The sequence below is a fragment of the Papio anubis genome, unplaced genomic scaffold (assembly GCF_008728515.1).
Source record: "Papio anubis isolate 15944 unplaced genomic scaffold, Panubis1.0 scaffold8, whole genome shotgun sequence".
In the NCBI taxonomy this organism is placed as follows: Eukaryota; Metazoa; Chordata; class Mammalia; order Primates; family Cercopithecidae; genus Papio; species Papio anubis.
In genome coordinates this window covers 145,266-167,181 of record NW_022168221.1, presented here as the reverse complement: position 1 = coordinate 167,181, position 21,916 = coordinate 145,266, and the positions used below count along the sequence as shown (strand labels likewise).

Below are 21,916 nucleotides of genomic sequence, written 5' to 3'. Positions count from 1 at the left end.
TTAAAATTTATTTTATATTTTTTAGAGATAGTGTCTCATGCTGTAGCTCAGGCTGGACTGCAGAGGTACAATCACAGCTCACAGCAGCCTCAGCCTCCTGGGCTCAAGCAATCCTCCTGCCTCAGTCTCCTGATTAGCTGGGACCATAGGCATGCACCACCATGCCCAGCTTTTTTTATTTTTATTTTTGGTGGGATCTCCTTATGTTGCCCAGGTTGGTCTGGAACTGCTGGGCTCAATCTATCCTTCTGCCTTGGCCTCCCAAAGTGCTGGAATTGTAAATGTGGGCCACTGCATCGAGCCCAACTGTATCGCTCTTTTTTTTTTTTTTTTTTTTTTTGAAACAGAGTCTCGCTCTTTCACCCAGGCTGGAGTGCAGCGGCACGGTCTCAGCTCACTGCAACCTCCGCCTCCCAGGTTCACGCAATTCTCCTGCCTCAGCCTCCCAGGTAGCTGGGATTACAGGCACATGCCACCACGCCCAGATAATTTTTGTATTCTTGGTAGAGATGGGGTTTCACCATATTGGCTGGGCTGGTCTTGAACTCCTGACTTCAGGTGATCCACCCGCCTCAGCCTCTTAAAATGCGGGGATTACGTGCTGGCATGAGCCACTGCGCCTGGCCCCAGCTGCATCTCTAACGGTGGAACTCCCAACATTTGAGGGGGATGTGAGTTAGGGACTGGGGGCAGAGAGATTTTGCCCTCCTCAAAACTGGGCAGCTGCCTTCTCCACCATTGTTGAACCCCAGGGCAGTTCTACTCTGACAACGGCTGGAAGGCTCGACTGAAGGGGAGAGGGAGCTGGAGAAGGGAGAGAAGGCACCTGCTTTTCCATTTTTGACTGGGATTCAGTTGAAACAGTCTAGCCAGTCGAAAGGGCATTTACTATTCCAACAGCTCCTTGGAGAATCCCAGGCAGAGAGCAGCCCCTTCTAAATACTTGATCTGCCGTTCCTGTGTGGGAAGTAGACAGCAAGACTGCTATGTCTGGGAGGAATGCAATTTCCCTAAGCACATACTCTGAGCAGAGTTTTCAAGTTTCATAGATTTGCAGTTTCCCTGCATTGCAGGAACAAAGTGGTAGTGGCCCTGACTGTCATATTCTTGATCAATGGACAGAACAGTGGGGCAGTGCCTGCTGGCCTGTGTGGATTGTTAGCACGTGCATGGCACCCAGTGGTTCCAGCCTCAACTAACCCAGCCCTTTGTCAGCTGCATATTGATAAGGCAGCAGAGAGCAAAGCCAGACATTTTCCCACTTTGGTCCATGGAGACACTGCCGTGCAGTGGTCGTCTATGTTCTTAGCCACCTGCAGCAGCAAGGTAAATTCTCCTCAGTAATGTTCTCAGCCAACTCTTTTTCTGGACTCATTTTTTCTTTGGTCTCTGCGCAATTTTAGTCCCTGGAACATCTCATTTTAAAATGCATGAGGCTGGGCATGGTTGCTTGTGCCTGTAATCCCAGCACTTTGGGAAGCCGAGGTGGGAGGATCACCTGAGATCAGGAGTTCAACACTAGCCTGGCCAACATGGTGAAACCCCGTCTCTACCAAAAATACAAAAATTAGCCCAGTGTGGTGGTGGGCACCTATAATCCCAGCTACTTCGGAGGCCGAGGCAGGAGAATCGCTTGAATCCAGGAGGCAGAGTTTGCAGTGAGCCAAGATGGCACCACTGCACTCCAGCCTGGGCGACAGAGTAAGACTCTGTCTCAAAACAAAACAAAAAACCAAAATGCATGAAAACCCGGTATAATGACCCATTCATCTTAAAAATATCCAATTGAGGAACAATGTAGATCTGTTATTTTCATTTTACAACTGAGGAGACAGACAGAAAGAAGGATGGTAGTGATGACCATAATGAGGAACAGGGAAAGCCCCTTCAAGGCTCCCAGGGAGGGCACATGAAGCCATAGGTGTCCTTGGTAAACAGGCTCCACCTCCATCCCCACACACTCATCAGCCTCCACTTGCTCCCAGGCACCCTCCTGAACATACTCACCCTTTTTATTTATTTAGTTATTTTATTTTATTTTACTTTATTTTATTTATTCATTTTGAGATGGAGTTTCTGCTCTGTCACTGAGGCTAGAGTGCAATGGCCCAATCTCGGCTCACTGCAACCTCTGCCTCCCGGGTTCAAGCGATTCTCCTGCCTCAGCCTCCTGAGTAGCTGGGACTACAGACATGCGCCACCATGCCCGGCTAATTTTGTATTTTTAGTAGAGATGGGATTTCACCATGTTGATCAGGCTGGTCTCGAACTCCCGACCTTGGATGAGCCACCCACCTCAGCCTCCCAAAGTACTGGGATTACAGGCATGAGCCACCACACCTGGCCTTTATTTACTTATTTTAAAATGTATTTATGTATTTTAGGCCACATGTGGAGTACACACTAATGTACTCCAGCCTGGGCAACAGAGTGAGACTCTGTCTCTAAATAAATAAATAAATAAATAAATAAAATTTATGTATGTATTTTACTTTTTCTTGGTAGAGGTGGGGATCTTACTATGTCCTAAGGCTGGTCTCGAACCCCTTTCCCTGGCCCCTGAGGCTCCCCGTTTAGCAGGTGTCCTGTCTTCCCTTTGGCTTTAGTCCAATTTAGTTGGTGAGTGTTAGTTTAAACAAATTATGTAAGGCTTTTTCAATTCAGGCTGGTACTTCAATCTGTGTGATTCTGACATTCCTACACATGGAAATTCTCCATGCCCTGGCCAGGCGGTCAAAGGAGGGAATATTCCTAAAAGATTTGCTGTCTGGAAGCAAACAAATCCGTTATAATGATCCAAGTAAGGTTTGCGTTGTTTTTGGTTTGTTTGTTTTGTTTTTTATGCTTCTTGTGAGACATTTTTGCTGGAAACTAGAAAACTATAAGAAATAGTTTAGTGCTGAGTTTGGTGACTCACGCCTGTAATCCCAGTGCTTTGGGAGACTGAGGTGGGAGGATTGCTTGAGCTCAGGAGTTCAAGACCAGCCTGGGCAACACAGCAAGATCCCATCTCTACAAAAAATACAATAATTAGTCAGGTGTGGTGGCGGACACCTGTAGTCCCAGCTGCTCGGGAAGCTGAAGTGGGAGGATTGCTTGAACCAGGGAAGTCGAGGCTGAAGTGAGCTGAGATTGTGCCACTGTTCTCTAGCCTGGGCAACAGAGTGATACCTTGTCTCAAAATAAAAGAAAACAAGAAAGGAAAAAAACAGTTTAGTGGCTGAGTGTGGTGGCTCCTACCTGTAATCCCAGTGCTTTGGGAGATCAAAATGGGAGGATTGCTTGAGGCCAGGAGTTTGAGACTAGTTTGGGCACCACAGTGAGACTCCATCTCTGGAAAAAAAAAAAAAAAATAGCTTGGCATGGTGGTGTGTGCCTGTAGTCCCAGCTACTGGGGAGGCTGAGGCAGGAGGATGGCTTGATGCCAGGAATTCAAGGCTGCAGTGAGCTATGATTGCACCACTACAGTCTAGCCTGGGCACGGAGTGAGAACCCATCTAAGAAAAAGAAAAAAAGAAAGAAACTTTTTTTTGGACTTTAATGGTGGTGGAGGAAACGGAGTGAGGCTGGCAGGTGGATTCTGGAAGTAGTGAGTGAAATGAACTGGGTAGGAAGGAGGGGAGGATGCTGAGAACAGCTCCCCCACTGGCAGCCTGAGAAATGAGGAATGCCAGCAGGAAGCAGGCTGCAGATAAAAGCAGAGGGACGAGGAGCAAACTGTGGCATGTGAGACTGAAGCGCAGACAGGCAGAAGAGGGAACCAGGTGTGCGAGGCTGGAGCTCAAATCTGGAGTCTGGGGATGTCTATTATTTGGACCTTGATGGCAGATGGTATCTAAAGGTGAGGATGCAGAGAAAGTCAGCTGGGAGGAGAGGGTGCTACGAGAAGAGAAGGCCCGCACGTGACCTCTGAGAGGACGCTACCAAGGAGTGAGCAGAAAGACAAGAAGTGCAGCCAGGGAAACGCAGGGGACACAGCTGGGAGGGAAGAGGAGAGGTAAGCAAGGAGGGGACGCAGCTGCCAAGTGACGCTGAAAGGTTATTTAAGAGGAGACTGGGCCAGGCACGGTGGCTCATGCCTGTAATCCTAGCATTTTGGGAGGCCAAGGCTGGAGGATGGCTTGAGCCCAGGAGTTCAAGACCAGCCTGGCCGACATAGTGAGACCCTGTCTCTATAAAAAATACAAAAATTAGCTGGATATGGTGGCACATGCCTGTAATCTCAGCTACTTGGGAAGCTGGGGTGGGAGAATCACTTGAGCTCAGAAGGCGGAGGTTGCAGTGAGCCAAGATCACACCACTGCACTCCAGCCTGGGCGACAGAGGAAGACCCTGTCTCAAGAAAAAATAAAAAATAAAAGAGGAGACTGGAAAAGCATCCATTCCATTTGGGACCATGGCCATGGCGTGGAGATCCCACTCAGGAGGGGGAAATGGAGATAGCGGCCTCCTGAGAAGTTTGTCTCTAAAGGGAAGCAGAGACAGGGTTGGGGCGGGAAGGAGGTCTTTAAATGATGGGAGATAACACGATGGAGTTGGGATCCTCATGGGGACATCTCAGAGGTGTGTGCAAGCCTGGGCTGAGGGCTTGGCTTATCTGGGAATGCTAGTCTCACCCCCGCCCTGTCATTCATGTGATGTGTGAGACCCTGGGGACGGGGATGGAATCCAGTTCAAGAGCCATGCTGCGGGGGTTTGGGGATGTGACAGACGCTCTTGTTACCAAGACGATGGTCACATTTGTCTTTCACTTCCTCTCACCCCCTGCCCTGGTAACTGCGAAACACCATCAATGCCATTATCGACATATCTTGTTGAACATCTGTTCCCTTTCCCAGTGGCCTGTCATCCTCTCATGCCCAGGTGATATGACAGCCTGTGAGGGTCTCCCGGCCTCAGAGCTCTCCCCCTGCAGCTGTTCTCCCTGCACCTAAAGCTCAGTGCTGATGTGCACCAGGACACCGACATAATGCACAGCCACTAGACTGGGTTTCTCAATTTGCAGAAGGGATGCAGTCCTTTTACAGAAACCGTGAGTCCTAAGGCTCACCATTTTTTGTTTGTTTGTTTTCAGACAGTCTCGCTCTGTTGCCCAGGCTGGAGTGCAGTGGTGCGATCTCGGCTCACTGCAACCTCCATCTCTTGGGTTCAAGCAATTCTCCTGCCTCATCCTCCCAAGTAGCTGGGATTATAGGCACCCACCTCCATGCCCAGCTAATTTTTGCATTTTTAGTAGAGACAGGGTTTCACCATATTGACCAGGCTTGTCTCAAATGATCCACCCGCCTTGGCCTCCCAAAGTGTTGAGATTACAGGTGTGAGTCACTGTGTCTGGCCTGAAGCTGGTAACCTTTTATTTTGTTTTTTGTTTTTTAACAACTTAATAATTGAACTTAAAAGATGAGAGAATCCCTTAAGTCCAGGAGTTCAAGGCTGCAGTGAGCTATGATCTTACCATTGCACTACAGCCTGGGCGACAGAGACCCCCAACTCGAAAAGAAAAAAGAAAATCAATTTAACCCATTAGGAAAAATATATCTCACAAGAATCTTGACTTTTTAATAGGATGTCAAATGGAAAATGGGCATCTTACAAAAAATTATTATAATATCTGTTTTGAGAAAAAGACATTCTGAAATCTATTATTGAAAACGTCCAAAGAATATCTGAATTTATTTCATTTTACCAATTTCCTTTCCTTTAAGCAAAACAACTAGATCTTTCCCCTTGCACAATACATCTGTTTCTCACTCTGTTCTTTCTTTCTTTCTGTCTTTCTTTCTTTCTTTCTTCTTTCTTTCTTTCTTTCTTTCTCTTTCTTTTCTTCCTTCCTTCCTTCCTCCTTTCCTTTCCTTTTCCTTTCTTTCTTTCTTTCTTTTTCTTTCCTTCTTTCCTTCCTTTCTTCCTTCCTTCCTTCCTTCCTTTCCTTCCTTCCTGCCTCTCTCTCTCTCTCTTTCTTTCTTTTTGAGAGAGAGGGCAGGCCTGGTGCCATGCACCTGTAGTCCTAGCTAATCAGGAGGTTGAGGCGGGAGGATTACTTGAGCCCGGGAGTTCAAGGCTGCAGTGAGCAATAATCGAGCCACTGCACTCCAGCCTGGATGACAGTGGAGAAACCTGATAAACACTATCCCATGCGGAGGATCGAGGAGAGCATCAACAGTAAGAACTCATGCTCATAGTACATGGAACAGCGCTTTCCCTTCCTCTCGAAAACCTCAAACCCAACGGAATCATGAGAATAACAGGCAAATCTTAATAGAGCAGCAATCTACAAAACACATGAGCAACACTCCTGAAAACCAACGAAGGTTGGAGCCAGGCGCGGTGGCCTGTCCCTGTAATTCCAGCTACTTGGGAGGCTGAGGCAGGATGATCACTTAAGGCCAGGAGTTCAAGACCAGCCTGGACAACATAGCAAGACATTTTTTTAAATCATCAAGGTCATGAAAAACAATCTGAGAAACGACCACAGCCAAGAGGAGCCTAATAAGGCATGACAACTCCTCTAATGTGGTGTCCTAATGGGGCCCTGGAACAGAAAAGGACAGTAGCTCAAAAGTATGGGAACCTGGCCCAGCGTGGTGGCTCACGCCTGTAATCCCAGCACTTCGGGAGGCTGAAGTGGGCGGATCACTTGAAGCCAGGAATTCGAGACCAGCTGGCCAACATGGCAAAATCGTGTCTCGACTAGAAATACAAAAATTAGTTGAGCGTGGTGGCACACACCTGTAGTCCCATCTACTCAGGAGGCTGAGGCAGGAAAATCATTTGAACTTGGGAGGCAGAGGTTGCAGTGAACCGAGATTGTGCCACTGCACTTCATCCTGAGTGAGGGAGTGAGACTCTGTCAAAAAGAAGAGAGAAAAGAAAGAAGAGAAAAGAAAAGAAAGAAGGAAGGGAGGAATTTAGGGGAATCACATAAAGAATTTCTTTCTTTCGAATAGGGTCTCAATCTGTCACCCAGGCTGGAGTGCAGTGGTATGATCACGGATCACTACCTCCTTGATTTCCCAGGCTCAAGTAATCCTCCCTACTCAGCCTACCGAGTAGCTGGAACTATAGGTGCACGCCACCATGCCTGGTTTTGTAAAGACAAGGTCTCCCTATGTTACCCAGGCTGGTCTCAAACTCCTAGGCTTGAGCAGTCCTCCTGCCTCAGTCTCCTGAAGTGCTGGGATTTCAAGCATGAGCTATTTTACCCAGCATGATTTTCTTTTTTTCTTTTCTTTCTTGTTTTTTTGAGACGGAGTTTCGCTCTGTCACCCAGGCTGGAGAGTAATTGTGTAATCTCAACCCACTGCAACCTCCACCTTCCAGATTCCAGCGATTCTCCTGGCTCAGCCTCCCAAGTAGCTGGGATTACAGGTGCATGCCACCACACCCGGCTAATTTTTGTAGTTTTCAGTTGAGCTGGGGTTTCACCATGTTGGCCAGGCTGGTCTCGAACTCCTGACCTCAGGTGATCCACCCACCTTGGCCTCCCAGAGCACTAGGATTACAAGTGTGAGCCAGCATGCCCCACAAAAAGTACTATTTCTGAAAATAATTTTTTGTTAGATATTTAGGTGGCACGAGTGCAGATTTCTTAACATGCATATATTACACTGTGGTAAAGTCTGGGCTTTTAGTGAACCCATCACCTGAATAGCGAAAATTGTACCCATGCGTAGTATTTCAACCCTCAGCTCTTCTCAGTCTTCAATGTTTATTATTCCACTCTTGGATACCCATTGTCCAGCTCCCACTAATGAGAACATGCAATATTTGACTTTGTGTTTCTGAGTCATTTCACTGAACATTTCACTGAATAATGGCCTCTAGTTCCATCCATCTTGCTACAAGAGACATGATTTCATTATTTTGTATGTCTGAGTAGTATTCTGTGATATGAGCCGGGTGCAGTGGCTCACGCCTGTAATCCCAGCACTTTGGGAGGCCCAGGTAGGCAGATCACCTGAGGTCGGGATTTTAATACCAACCTGACCAACACGGAGAAACCCATCTCCACTAAAAATACAAAAAATTAGCCGGGCTTGGTGGTGCATGCCTATAATTCCAGCTACTTGGGAGGCTGAGGCAGGAGAATCGCTTGAACTGGGAAGGCGGAGGTTGCAGTGAGCTGAGATCGTGCCATTATACTCCAGCCTGGGCAACAAGAGTGATACTCTGTCTTAAAATAAAATAAAATAAAATAAAATATAAAATAAAATAAAATAAAATAAAATAAAATAAAATTCTGTGATATGTATACCACATGTTCTCTCTTTTTTAAAAAAATTTTTAAAAATTTAAGGCCGGGCACAATGTCTCACTCCTGTAATCACAGCACTTTGGGAGGCCAAGGCGGATGGATCACGAGGTCAGGAGATCAAGACCATCCTGGCTAACACGGTGAAACCCCGTCTCTACTAAAAATACAAAAAATTAGCTGGGCGTGGTGGTGGGTGCCTGTAGTCTCAGCTATTCGGGAGGCTGAGGCAGGAGAATGGCGAGAACCCGGGAGGCGTAGTTTGCAGTGAGCCGAGAGTGAGCCACTGTACTCCAGCCTGGGCGACAGAGCAAGACTCCGTCTCAAAAAAAAAAAAAAAGTTTAATTCAAGCAATTCTCCTGCCTCAGCCTCCTCAGCTCACATTACAGGTGCCCACCACTATGCCCTGCTAATTTCTTGTATTTTTAGTAGAGACAGGGTTTCTCCCTGTTGGGCAGGCTGGTCTTGAACTCCTGACCTCAGGTGATCCACTCACCTCTGCCTCCTAAAGTGCTGGGATTATAGGCGTGAGCCACCGCGCCTGGCCTCGTTCTTATGTTTTCAGTTTTCTTGCTGTTGGTGCAGAATGACATCAGGCACGAACACCTGAACTGCAGCCTGGATTCCCATCTCTGCTGGCTCTCCTGTCCTAAAGCCTAACATCCCTGAGGGCCTTCTGGCAACCTGAACGTGGTGGAGCTGTAGTGTCCTTCTCCCTGATTTTTATTGCAAGGCATCAAGCAAGACACAGTCAGTAATTACTTCCCGGGTAATTGCACAACTTTTGTGTGTTGCCTCACAAGCCTGGTCTCCAGCCACTTATATACGTGCAGAATGGAGAGTCTACGTGATGGGATCTGCCACCCCAAAGGGCATGATTGGAAGATAACTGGCCAGGTTGTGCCAGAGTTTTGTTTTGTGATCTCCCAAGGACACAGCCTTCAGAGAGTTAGAACCAAAAGATCTTAAAAAGCCTTGACATTTGCATAACAAACACTGTTTATTTGTCTCAAATGTTTGGAATAAGTCTGTAGATAGAACACACCAGGTTTATTGTGTTTCTAGAGAAGAACACAATGGAAGTTAATTATGACTATGTAAAATTAAAAGTACCCTGCTGAAAGGTGACAGGGAGAGTGAGGGAGGCAGAGAGAGGTGGAGCCCGGAGCTGTTGCTTTTCATGAAGACTTTCTGTACAATTTGGATTAAAAAATAATAATAATCCAGCTGCCCACCATCTGGGAAGTGAGCACCTCCGTCCCGTTGCCCCGTCTGGGAAGTGAGGAGAGCCTCTGCCTGGCCGCTGTGCAACCTTCCAAGTGTGAAGTGACAGCCTCGTGTGTGATCTTTTCTGTCTTCCCCAAGTTTGCATTTTCGACATTAAAGTTTACTTTTTAGTTACAAAATAATAATAATAAAATTAGAGGGCTGGGTGCAGTGGCTCATGCCTGTAATCCCAGCACTTTGGGAGGCTGAGGCGGGCTGAGGTCAGAAGTTCGAGACCAGCCTGGTCAACTTGGTGAAACCCCATTTCTACTAAAAATACCAAAAAAATTAGCTGGGTGTGATGGTGCATGACTGTAATCCCAGCTACGCTTTGGGAGGCTGAGGCAAGAGAATCGCTTGAACCTGGGAGGTGGAGGTGGCAGTGAGCCAAGATTACGCCATCACACTCCAGCCTGGGCAACAAGAGCAAAACTCCGTCTCAAAAAAAAAAAAAAAGTAGAGACAGGGTCTTGCTCTATCCCCCAGGCTGGAGTACAGTGGCGTGATCATAGCTCACTGTAACCTTGAACTCCTGGGTTCAAGCCATCCTCCTGCTTTAGGCTCCCATGTAGCTAAGACTACAGGCACGTGCCATCACGTATAACCAATTTTTTTTTTTTTTTTTTTTTTTGCAGAGATGGAGTCTCACTATGTTGTCCAGCCTGGTCTCGAATTCCTGGCCTTGAGCAATTGTCCCACCTCAACCTCCCAAAGTGCTGGGACTATAAGCATGAGCCACCCACCACACCTGTCATGCCTATTTGGAATATTTCTTTCTTTTTTTTTTTTTTTTTTAGATGGAGTCTCACTCTGCTGCCCAGGCTGGAGTGCAGTGGCACGATCTTGGCTCACTGAAACCTGTCTCCCTGGCTCAACCAATTCTCTGCCTCAGCCTCCCGAGTAGCTGGGATTACAGGCGCATGCCACCACGCCTGGCTAATTTTTGTATTTTTAGTAGGGAGGGGGTTTCACCATCTTGGCCAAGCTGGTCTTGAACTCCTGACCTCTTGATCCGTCCGCCTCGGCCTCCCAAAGTGCTGGGATTACAGGCATGAGCCACTACGTCTGGCCAAGCTGTTTGGATTTTTAAAAGCAGGTACATGTAGCAATTCTGTCACAATTTTGACAAAATTAAGCAATATACTAAAATATATTAAGCAATTCATTTACACCCACCCACAGTCATATAGCATTAAACAGAAAGCAACCTTTGGAGTCTGGGGACTGTATTCAAGGTGCTCTGTAAACATCCATTATATTCTGCTCTTATTCCTTTGCTGCCACTGAAGGTTGAAGTCACACCCGTTACTTAGCAGTCTGTTTGAGAACGTGTTCAGAAATGAGCAGAGACATTCATCAAGAGAAGCACATTTGACAGGGTGAGCTGGAGTCCATCAGACCTCACAGTCAAGGGCTGACAGGAGCTGAGCCCAAAGACTGGCCTCTCCAGAACCATCTTTCCACCAAGTCGGAGCCTCGGAGGCAGCGTGGATTTGTCACAGAAGCGCATTGTAAGTTCTGGCCTTAAAGGAAAAAGCCAGCTAGGCGCGGTGGCTCATGCCTGTAATCCCAGCACTTTGGGAGGCCAAGGCAGGCGGATCACCTGAAGCCAGGAGTTTGAGGCCAGCCTGGCCAACATGGTGAAACCCTGTCTTTACTAAAAACAAAAATTAGCCAGGCATGGTGGCAGGTGCTTGTAATCCCAACTACTCAGAGGCTGAGGCACAAGAATCGCTTGAACCCGGGAGATGGAGTTTGCAGTGAGCCGAGATTGTGCCACTGTACTCCAGCCTGGGCGACGGAACAAGACTCTGTCTCAAAAAAAAAAAAAAAAAGGAAGAAGCTGGGGTTAACTTCTGGGCTGGAGCAAGTAGATGCATGGCAGGCACGGACTGGGCCAGTCAAGGAGAACACTCCTCATCAAAGGTCAGGCAGTCCCCTGGCTCTTCCATCCTCTTTGTCAGAAAGAGTATTTTTTGTGATCTTCTAGAATTTTAGATGTGTTCTGCAGAAGGCTTTTCCTGGAGGAGAGGATTCTGAAGCAAATGCTGTCCACGGTCTCCGCAGGGGATGTTAGAACATAGTGTTCTAATAACAGTCCTTGGCTGCAGCCAGAGAGCTGTCAGGCTTCCTCCTGGGGGTCAGGGTACAGTTGGCGGGAAGATGAAGCAGGCTTGGAACCGGAATGCTTTCTTCAGGCATCCTGGGAACGTGCTCTCAGCAGGGCGTCCCGGGCACTGGGGACGCATGGGTCCACTGCTTTTTCTGGGTTGTTTCCTTTTTCTACAGGTGAGTCCCACGAAGACCACCTAGACTGTCAGAATACCATAGACTTTTTCTCCAAGGGATATTCAATCCCAAATGAATAGAAACTTCCCATGCTCCCAAAGAAGCCTTTTTTTTTTTTTTTTTTTTTAAATTCTTAGATTTTATTTTGTAGAGACAGGGTCTTGCTCTGTTGCCCAGGCGGGTCTTGAACTCCTGGCCTCAAGATGTCCTCCCACTTTGGCCTCCCAAAGTGCTGGGATTACAGGCATGAGCCCCCATGCCTGGCCCATAGAAACCTTTTTAGTTAGCAGGTGGAAGGGAACAGGCTTAATTCTTTCCAAATAAACCCAAGTGTTCCAACTAATTTGTTTTAAAAAGCATCCTTTAACAAGCCCAACCTTTACTTTTTAAAAATACTGCTATAATGTTGTTTTTCCTTAAGGTTTATAAACACAGCATTCAAGAAGTTTCTTTTCCTTTTAGGATTTTGCCTACAATAAATAACATGCTGCTATGGGGTGACCATGTGGTTCAAACTGCCTCGATTCAGCCAGCTGTGGGGCAAATTAAAAGAGAGATGATACTTTTTAGAGTAAAAGTTGGCCGGGCGCGGTGGCTCACACCTGTAATCCCAGCACTTTGGGAGGCCAAGGTGAGTGAATCACAAGGTCAGGAGTTTGAGACCAGCCTGGCCAATACGGTGAAACCTCGTTTTTACTAAAAATATAAAAATTAGCTGGGCACGGTGGTGTGCATTTGTAGTCCCAGCTACTCGGGAGGCTGAGGCAGAAGAATTGCTTGAACCTGGGAGGCAGAGGTTGCAGTGAGCCAAGATCACGCCACTGCACTCCAGCCTGGGCAATAGAGCAAGAGTCCATCTCAAAAAGAAAAGCATGAAAGTCTTGGCCAGGTGCGGGTGGCTCACACCTGTAATCCTAGCACTTTGGAAGGCCGAGGCGGGTGGATCACCTGAGGTTAGGAGCTCGAGAACAGCCTGGCCAACATGGTGAAACCCCATCTCTACTAATAATACAAAAATTAGCCAGGTGTGGTGGCACATGCCTGTAATCCCAGCTACTTGGAAGGCTGAGGCAAGAGAATCGCTTGAACCCGGGAGGCAGAGGTTGCAGTGAGCTGAGATCACACCCTGCACTCCAGCCTGGCTGAGAGTGAGACTCCATCTCAAAAAAAAAAAAAAAAAAAGGCCGGGCGCGGTGGCTCAAGCCTGTAATCCCAGCACTTTGGGAGGCCGAGACGGGCGGATCACGAGGTCAGGAGATCGAGACCATCCTGGCTAACACAGTGAAACCCCGTCTCTACTAAAAATACAAAAACTTAGCTGGGCGAGGTGGCAGGCGCCTGTAGTCCCAGCTACTCGGGAGGCTGAGGCAGGAGAATGGCGTAAACCCGGGAGGCGGAGCTTGCAGTGAGCTGACATCCGGCCACTGCACTCCAGCCTGGGCTACAGAGCGAGACTCCGTCTCAAAAAAAAAAAAAAAAAAAAAGAGTAAAAGTCTTTATTTAAAGACAGTTATGTGGGCCAGGGTGGATGTTCACACCTGTAATCCCAATGCTTTGGGAGGGATTGGGGCCAGGAGTCCAAACTCAGCCTGGGCAACAATGAGACTCTGTCTCTACCAAAAAAAGAAAAAGGAAAAACAAATAATAAAGACAGTAATGGTAAACCAATATTTTAAAAAATGCTTCACTTCAAAATATTGTGCTTTCTGAATAAAATCTAAAGAAATGAATTTTATCCATTCATTCAACACATATTTACACAGAAGCTGGCTGTGGTGGCTCACGCCTGGGATCCCAGCACTTTGAGAGGCCAAGGTGGGCAGATTGCTTGAGTCCAGGAGTTTGAGTCCAGCCTGGGCCATGCAGTAAAACCCCATCTCTACAAAAAAATTGAAAAGTAGCCTGGTGTGGTGGATTGTGTCTGTAGTCCCAGCTACTTGGGAGGCTGAGGCAGGAGGATAACTTGAGCCCAGAAGGTTGAAGCTGCAGTCAGCTATGATGGTGCCACTGCACTCCGGCCTGGGCGACAGAGCAAGACTGGAAAAAAAAAAAACAAAAAAACAGAGAGAGGGAGAGAGAGAAAGAGAGAGAACAATCCCTGCCCTCCTTGAACCAAGGCTTTCACCTTTTAGTGGCAGAAGACAGATAGGAAATAAACAAGCGGCCGGGCGCGGTGGCTCACGCCTGTAATCCCAGCACTTTGGGAGGCCGAGGCGGGCGGATCACAAGGTCAGGAGATCGAGACCACAGTGAAACCCCGTCTCTACTAAAAATACAAAAAATTAGCCAGGCGCGGTGGCGGGCGCCTGTAGTCCCAGCTACTCAGGGGGCTGAGGCAGGAGAATGGCGTGAACCCAGGAGGCGGAGCTTGCAGTGAGCCGAGATCGCGCCACTGCACTCCAACCTGGGCGACAGCGTGAGACTCCGTCTCAAAAAAAAAAAAAAAAAAAAGGACATAAACAAGCAAGCAAACCACAATATTAGATGGCATCAGTGCTATGGGAAAAAACAAGACAGGGAAAGGAGAGGAAGCCTGTGTGTGCGTGCGTGTGTGTGTGTGTGTGTGTGTGTGTGTGATGGTGGGGTGGGAGATGGTAGGGTAGGATGGAGGGGCTGCAATTCCAAGTAGGGGGTAGTCAGAGAAGGTTTTGCTGAGGACAACATTTGAGCCCAGATGGGAGAGACACAGCTACGTGCAAATCTGGGTGTGAAACAGCTGGAAGGCCCATGTGACAGAAGTGGAGTGAGGGAGGTGGACTTGGAGGTGGTTGGGGAAGCAGAGGTGGTGGGGAAAGCAGGATCACACTGTGGGAGGGGAGCACAGACAAATCTTACCAGGCCCTGTAGGCCATTTCCCAAAGAGGATGACTTTTATCTGGGTAAGATGGGGTGTTCTAACATGGAAGTGACACACCATCTATTTTTTTTTTTTTTTTTTTTGGTATGAAGTTTCACTCTTAGTGCCCAGGCTGCAGTGCAATGACGCCCTCTCGGCTCACCGCAACCTCCGCCTCCTGGGTTCAAGCGATTCTCCTGCTTCAGCCTCCCAAGTAGCTGGGATTACAGGCATGCGCCACCATGCCCCGCTAATTTTGTATTTTTAGCAATACATGATTTCTCCATGTTGGTCAGGCTGGTCTTGAACTCCCGACCTCAGTTGATCTGCCTGCCTTGGCCCCCAAAGTGTTGGGATTACAGGTCTGAGCCACCACGCCCGGTTGACACACCATCTATTTTAGCATTAAAAGCACTGTTCTGGGCCATGCTCAGTGGCTTACACCTACAATCCCAACACTTTGGGAGGCTGAGGCAGGGAGATCACTTGAACCCAAGAGTTTGAGATCAGCCTGGGCAACATAGGGAGACACTTCCTCTACAAAAATAGAAAGTTAAAAAGTCAGCTGGGTGTAGTGTTGTGCACCTGTAGTCCCAGCTACTCAGGAGGCTGGGGTGGGAGGATCACTCGAGCCCAGGAGATTGAGGCTGCAGTGAGCCGGGATCATGTTATTGCATGCTAGCCTCAGCAACAGAGCAAGACCCTGTCTTAACAACAAAAAAAAAAAAAAAGAAAAGAAAAGAAAAGAAAAGCTGGCCGAGCGCAGTGGCTCACACCTGTAATCCCAGCACTTTGGGAGCCCAAGGCAGACAGATCACGAGGTCAGGGGATCGAGGCCATCCTGGCTAACACAGTGAAACCCCGTCTCTACTAAAAATACAAAAAATTAGCCGGGCGTGGTGGCACGTGCCTATAGTCCCAGCTACTCAGGAGGCTGAGACAAGAGAATGGCTTAAACCCGGGAGGCTGAGGTTGCAGTGAGCACCAAGATCGCACCACTGTACTCCAACCTGGGTGACAGAGCGAGACTCTGTCTCAAAAATAAAATAAAATTTAAATTTAAAAAACACTGCTCTGCTCTGCTGCTGTTATTGATAATAGAGTGGGCTTGAGAGTATAGAATCCAAAGCTGGGAGTTGTGCTAGGAGGTGTTTGCTGTAATCCAAGAAAGACCACAGCAGCCTGAATCATGTTGGTGATAAGTAGTAGAAAAAATCCGAATGAACATAGACTTGACAGGATTGGAACGTAAGATGTGAAAGAAAAAGAAGATTCAAGGATGATCGTACATTTTGGGCCCTGGCAATGTGGGGAAAAAAAAAAAAAAACCAGGATCTTGGGACCCTGAACTGGCTATGCCAAAGGCAAAGTTAAGCTTGGGAAGTGAGTCATGCAAAAACTGCCTTCCTTTTGTCCCTAAACAGATAGCAATAGTAAGCTGTAATTTTACATGCTTACTTTATCTTATGCAAAATGTAGAATTACTGAGCAAGAAATGAATGCATAATTGCCATTTCCTCTGCTCCTCTGCTCCCTCTTTTCACGTGTAAAATGTGAATTCACTGAGCGCTAATCAAAGTTTCACAAGAATGTAACTGACTACTTGCCTCGTTGCCTATCCTCCGTCCACATTTTTCCTTCTCCTTTTTTTTTTTTTTTTTTTTTTTTAGATAGAATCTCACTCTTGTCTCCCAGGCTGGAGTGCAGTGGCACCATCTAGGCTCACTGCAACCTCCGCCTCCCGGGTTCAAGTGATTCTCCTGCCTCAGCCTCCTGAGTAGTTGGGATTACAGGTGCCCATAACCACACCCAGCCAATTTTTGTACTTTTAGTAGATGTTGGTTTCAAGACCAGGCTGGTTTCGAACTCCTGACCTCAGGTGATCCACCTGCCTTGGCCTTCCGAAGTGCTGGGAATACAGGAGTGAGCCACCACATCTGGCCTCTTTTTTCTTTTTAAAAACAAAGTCTCATTATGTCACCCAGGCTGGGTCTGGAGTGCAGTGGCTCAATCATAGCTCACTGTAACCTCAAACTCCTGAACTCAAGCCATCCTCCTGCCTCTGCCTCCCACATAGCTGAGACCACAGGCACAGGCCACTATGTCCAGCTAATTTTTAATTTTTTTTTTTTAATAAGGATGGGTATTGCTATGCTGCCCAGGCTGGTCTCAAATACCTGGGCTCAAGCAATTCACCTGCCTTAGCCTCCTCAGTTGCTGGCATGTGAGGCATGAGCTACCGCATCTGGTCCACTTTTTTTTCCTTTCCTCCTTCTCCTCCTGCTCACTCCTTCCCATTTAAATATTGAAGTGCTTAAAACCTCTTTGGAAAAAGCAAGGATCACAGATGCTCCTGTGATTTGTGTTTTTTTCCCAGGCATATCCTCAACCTTGGCAAAACAAACCTCCAGTTGATTGAGATCTGCTTCAGTTACTTTTTTATTTACAGCAACTATTTTAGTGAGCTCAGGCTGCCATAACAAAATATGTTGACTGGATGGTTTAAACAACACAAATGTATTTCTCACAGTTCTAGAAGCTGGGAAGTCCAAGACAAGGTGCCAGAATAGTCTGTTTCTGGTGAGGACTCTCTTCCTGGTTTGCAGACAGTCACCTTCTCCCCTGCGTCCTCACATGGTGGAGGGAGAGCTCTGGTGTCTCTTCTTTTTTTAAAAAGACACCAGTTCTATTGGATCAGAGCTCTAGCCTTATGACTTTTTTTAACCTTAATCACCTCCCTACAGGCCCTATCTCCAATATGGTCAAATGAGGGGTCAGGGATTCAACATATAAATTTGGGATGGGAGACATAATTTAGTCCATAGCAGCAACTGAAAGGATGGACTTGCCATTTACTGAAATGAGAAGTCAGGTGAGAAGCAAGTTTTAAAAGAAAGAGCAAAAGGTCCATGTTGGACATGTTAGGCTTGAGATATCTGTTCATCAAGCCAGTTGGTCACAAAGTTTGGAATTAAAGGAATAGGTCTTAGCTAGAGGTATGAAATTGGGAGGCATCAGCCCATTGGTGGCCAGGATACTAGATTAAATAACCAGAAGTGGAGAGGACCCAGGGCACCCCGACAGGCAGAGTTTGGGGTGAGGAGGACAGGACAAGAGACATAAAAGGAGCAGCCAGGGACACAGGAAGAAACCTAAGAGTATGCAGTGTCCCTGCAGCCAAATGAAGACAATTATGTAGGGAAGAGGGAGTGATCAACTGTGCCAAGAGCCCCAGAGAGGTCAAGGAAGAGGAGGACTAAGAATTGAGTCTTGGATGTAGCCCCATCATGGCCACTGGGGACTTTTTTTTTTTTTTTTGACAGAGTCTTGCTCTGTCGCCCAGGCAGGAGTGCAGTGGTATGATGTCTGCTCGCTGCAGCCTCCACCTCCCAGGTTCAAGCGATTCTCCTGCCTCAGCCTTCCAAGTAGCTGGGATTACAGGTGCCCACCACCATGCTTGGCTAATTTTTTGTATTTTTAGTAGAGACAGGGTTTTACCATGTTGGCCAGGCTGTTCTTGAACTCCTGACCTCAGGTGATCTGCCCACCTCGGCCTCCCAAAGCGCTGAGATTACAGGTGTGAGCCACCACATCCAGACTTTTTTCTTTTCTTTTCTTTTCTTTTTTTTTTTTTTTTGAGACAGAGTCTTGCTTGCTGTGTCACCCAGGTTGGAGTGCAGTGGCGTAATCTCGGCTAACTGCAACCCCCACCGCCCAGACTAAAGTGATTCTCCCACCTCGGCCTCCTGAACAGCTGAGATTACAGGCACCCACCACCACACCTGGCTAATTTTTGTATTTTTAGTAGAGACGGGGTTTCACTATGTTGGCCAGGCTGGTCTCAAACTCCTGACTTCAAGTGATCCACTCACCTTGGCCTCCCAAAGTATATCTCACCCATCTGAGCCCTCACCATTGTACTCTCTTCCCTGGGTTTTGTGAAGGAGGGAAACTGAATTCAGTCTTTCCTGTAGGATCTTATACCATTTACATCTTGCTTCTGATACAACACTTCAGTTATAAAATTTTCACTAAATGCCAGAAAATGTTTTATTTTAAGGGACCCGTCTTTCATTCAGGGAAAGCATTTTCAAATTCTTCAGACAACTTGAAAGGAGCTTCCTATGTCTGACTTCAGAGGCACTCCCAGCCAGGCGCAGCCCTGCCCTGGGCAAAGACTCACTGCTCGTCCTCACAGAGGCCCTTTCCTTCCGCACCAAGGGCACCTGCTCTGAAGCTGACCCCACTGATGGCTGGGCAACAGTCACAGGTGTCGTCAGTCAGCATCCAGGAGAACAGGATTCGGAGAGGAGAAAGGGCATATAGGAAATGGAACCAGTCATTCTATTGTCTTTGACTTGGTACCTTTTCCTCTGCCGCTACTCCCATCTTTTGTCTTTTGTGATTTGTGATTCTTTTCTCTTTGTCTCTCAGGAGGCCAAGTTGACTAAAATCATGAAACAGGGCTGGGCGCATTGGCTCACGCCTGTAATCCCAGTGCTTTGGGAGACCGAGATGGAAGGACCGTTTGAGTCCAGGAGTTCGAAACTGCTATCATGCTGTTGCACTCCAGCCAGGGTGACAGAGCCAGGTCCTGTCTCAGAAAAAAAAGAAAAAGAAAAAAATTTAATCTAGTCCAAGTCCCTGTCACATAATAGACGGGGACTCTTGGGGCCCGGGGAGGTTATCTCACTTCCTCAGTCACTGAGCCCGCTCATGGGAGAACCGGATCTAGATCCGGGCTCCTGTCTTCACAGCTTTATCTGATGCCCCAAACCTGAATAAACTCAGCAGGGAGCTGGCGGGCTGGTTCCTGAGGGGCTCAGAGGTCACTGCATAGGTCTGGGGTCACTCCAGTGCCAGGGGCGGCTTGCACCCTCAGTTCACTCAGGGGAACACTTGTGCCATTTATTTTATTTATGTATTTATTTTTAGAGTGAAGCCTTCCTTTGGGTGGCATTTATTAGTAGCACCATTTATCCTGTGTCCACTGCATTGCATGATCTCAAGTGCTTTGCCTAAAGTTTCTCACTTTTCACCCAAGCTCTGCAAAACTCAATCAGTTCTAGTTGACACAGAAGGAAGTGCTAAGCAGCAAGGTCAAGATCACACATTAGTGAGCAGGGAGACTCAGGATGGAGCCCGGGCCTCTCATTCCAAGCCTGTGATGGTTCCGTATAGACGCAGTCTCCCCAGATTCACACTCTCTCAAGACTGAGTGTAGACAGTGTCCAGTGCAAACGCACTCATCTCCCTGGAAGGCGTGTATAACCGTGTAAAACCACACGACTTGTTTCAACCAGTCATCACAGCCTCTCCCCTGTGGGAAAACCCACTTGGAAATGCAAATTAGGATGGAAAGTTACTTATTGAACATAAAGACAGAACAAAGGAAACCCATATCCTTGGAGGATCCTATTATCAAAGCGATATCAAATGGAGACAGCAGCCTCCATTGTGGGGCCGGCTCCCACCCCCGCCTAGCCCGTGGGAGGACGTGTGTCAGCCTGCCCCGGCGACCGCTCTGACGCAGCACATGACTGGAGCCACCTGGCAAACTCTTACCCTGACTCTTTGTCCTTTGTGACCACATTTTCACGGCTGTGATTCAGTCTCCCTTCCCCAGTTGCATTTCAGAGGAGTCACAACTCACGGCTCATTTTGCGGTGGGTACATGTTAAGTGGTCGCTTTTATGTGTTTGTTTTGACAGAGTCAAAACAATACCCTGTGGCCCAGGGTATTGTGCAATGGCACAATCTGGACTCACTGCAACCTCTGAAGAAACCACTTCTTAATAGAATCTAGGGATGGTCCCTGAGCATCTCCAGACAATAGTTAGGCAGCATTGCCTCTGGGAAAAGATTAGCTTTCTAAATCTCATTTACTGTAAATGCATTCAAGTACATGTCAAAGACTTTGGACCTTGCTTGACTAGAATCCCATAGCCAACAGGAAATCCAGTTTCTGTAGGTCTGTAGTAGCCACTGTTTACTATTGACACCCAGGGTTTTTGTTTTTCTCTTTTGTTTGCTTTCAATGATAGCATGTGCTTCTGTCACAACAAACAGCATTTAAGGGAAGATGCTCTCCTCCCAACCTTGACATCTGATCTTCAGTTACACATTGACATTATTTAGTTATTTTCAATTAAAAGTGACAAACTGTATTCCAAAAAGTGATTATGTGCCTCCAGGTCTACCACGTACTTTTTTTTTTTTTTTTTTTTTTTTTTGGAGACAGAGTTTCACTCTTGTTGCCCAGGCTGGAGTGCAATGGCGCAGTCTTGGCTCACTGCAACCTCCGCCTCCCGAGTTAAAGCTATTCTCCTGCCCCAGCCTCCCGAGAAACTGGGATTACAGGCATGCACCACCACGCCCGCTAATTTTGTACTTTTAGTAGAGATGGGGTTTCTCCATGTTGGTCAGGCTGGTCTCGAACTCCTGACCTTAGGTGATCCGCCCACCTCGGCCTCCCAAAGTGCTGGGATTACAGGTGTGAGCCATGCGCCTGGCCCTACAGACATTTTTTTAAATGTTAAATTTCATGCTCACTTCGGAACACATTTTTTAAATTTGCAATGATACAGAGATTAGCATGGCTCCTGAGCGAGGATGACACGCAATATAAAATTAAAATTGAAAAAATTTTTAAGTTAATTCCATTTCTCAGCTAAGCTTTCATTCTCCCTCTCTCATTCAGCTCTTGGCCCTAAGGTCTCTGTGAACCTGGAGAGGAGGTAAATCTCAAATCCATTTGGCTTCCTGACAGTAGATCTGACAAAGGATTTAGTATCAAATGTAATTGAACTAATGGGCAAAATTATGATTTTTGATTAAATTAGGATATTAGAATCTGGAGCTGCATTGTCTGATATAATAGTATGAGTGAAAAGAGTCAAACTCTGTAAAATATTTGGAGAGATTTGTTCTGAACCAAATATGAGCGACCATGGCCCATCACACAGTCTCGGGAGATCCAGAGACCGGGCACCCAAGTTGGTCGGGCTACAGCCTGGTTTCACACGTTTTAGGGAGACATCACAAGACATCAATCAATACATGTAAGATGTACATTGGTTTAATCTAGAAAGGCGAGACAACTGGAATCCAGGTTTTTGAAACCTGGGTTACACTTACGTGGATAGTGTCAGAGGCGTTTGAACAAGAGCAATTTCATCGTGAATAGGGACTGGGTAAAATAAGGCTGAGACCTACTGGGCTGCATTCCCAGGAAGTTAGGATACTCTAAGTCACGGCATGAGATAGGAGATCAGCA

General features: G+C 47.2%; 1 non-coding gene across 1 annotated transcript; it reads left to right on the top strand.

Moving 5' to 3' along the window:
- The first annotated feature begins 21,184 nt into the window (after window positions 1-21,184).
- Window positions 21,185-21,290, top strand: LOC116273519. Its single transcript, XR_004181832.1, has one exon. It is a non-coding gene; the product is annotated as a U6 spliceosomal RNA (small nuclear RNA).
- The last annotated feature ends 626 nt before the right edge of the window (window positions 21,291-21,916 follow it).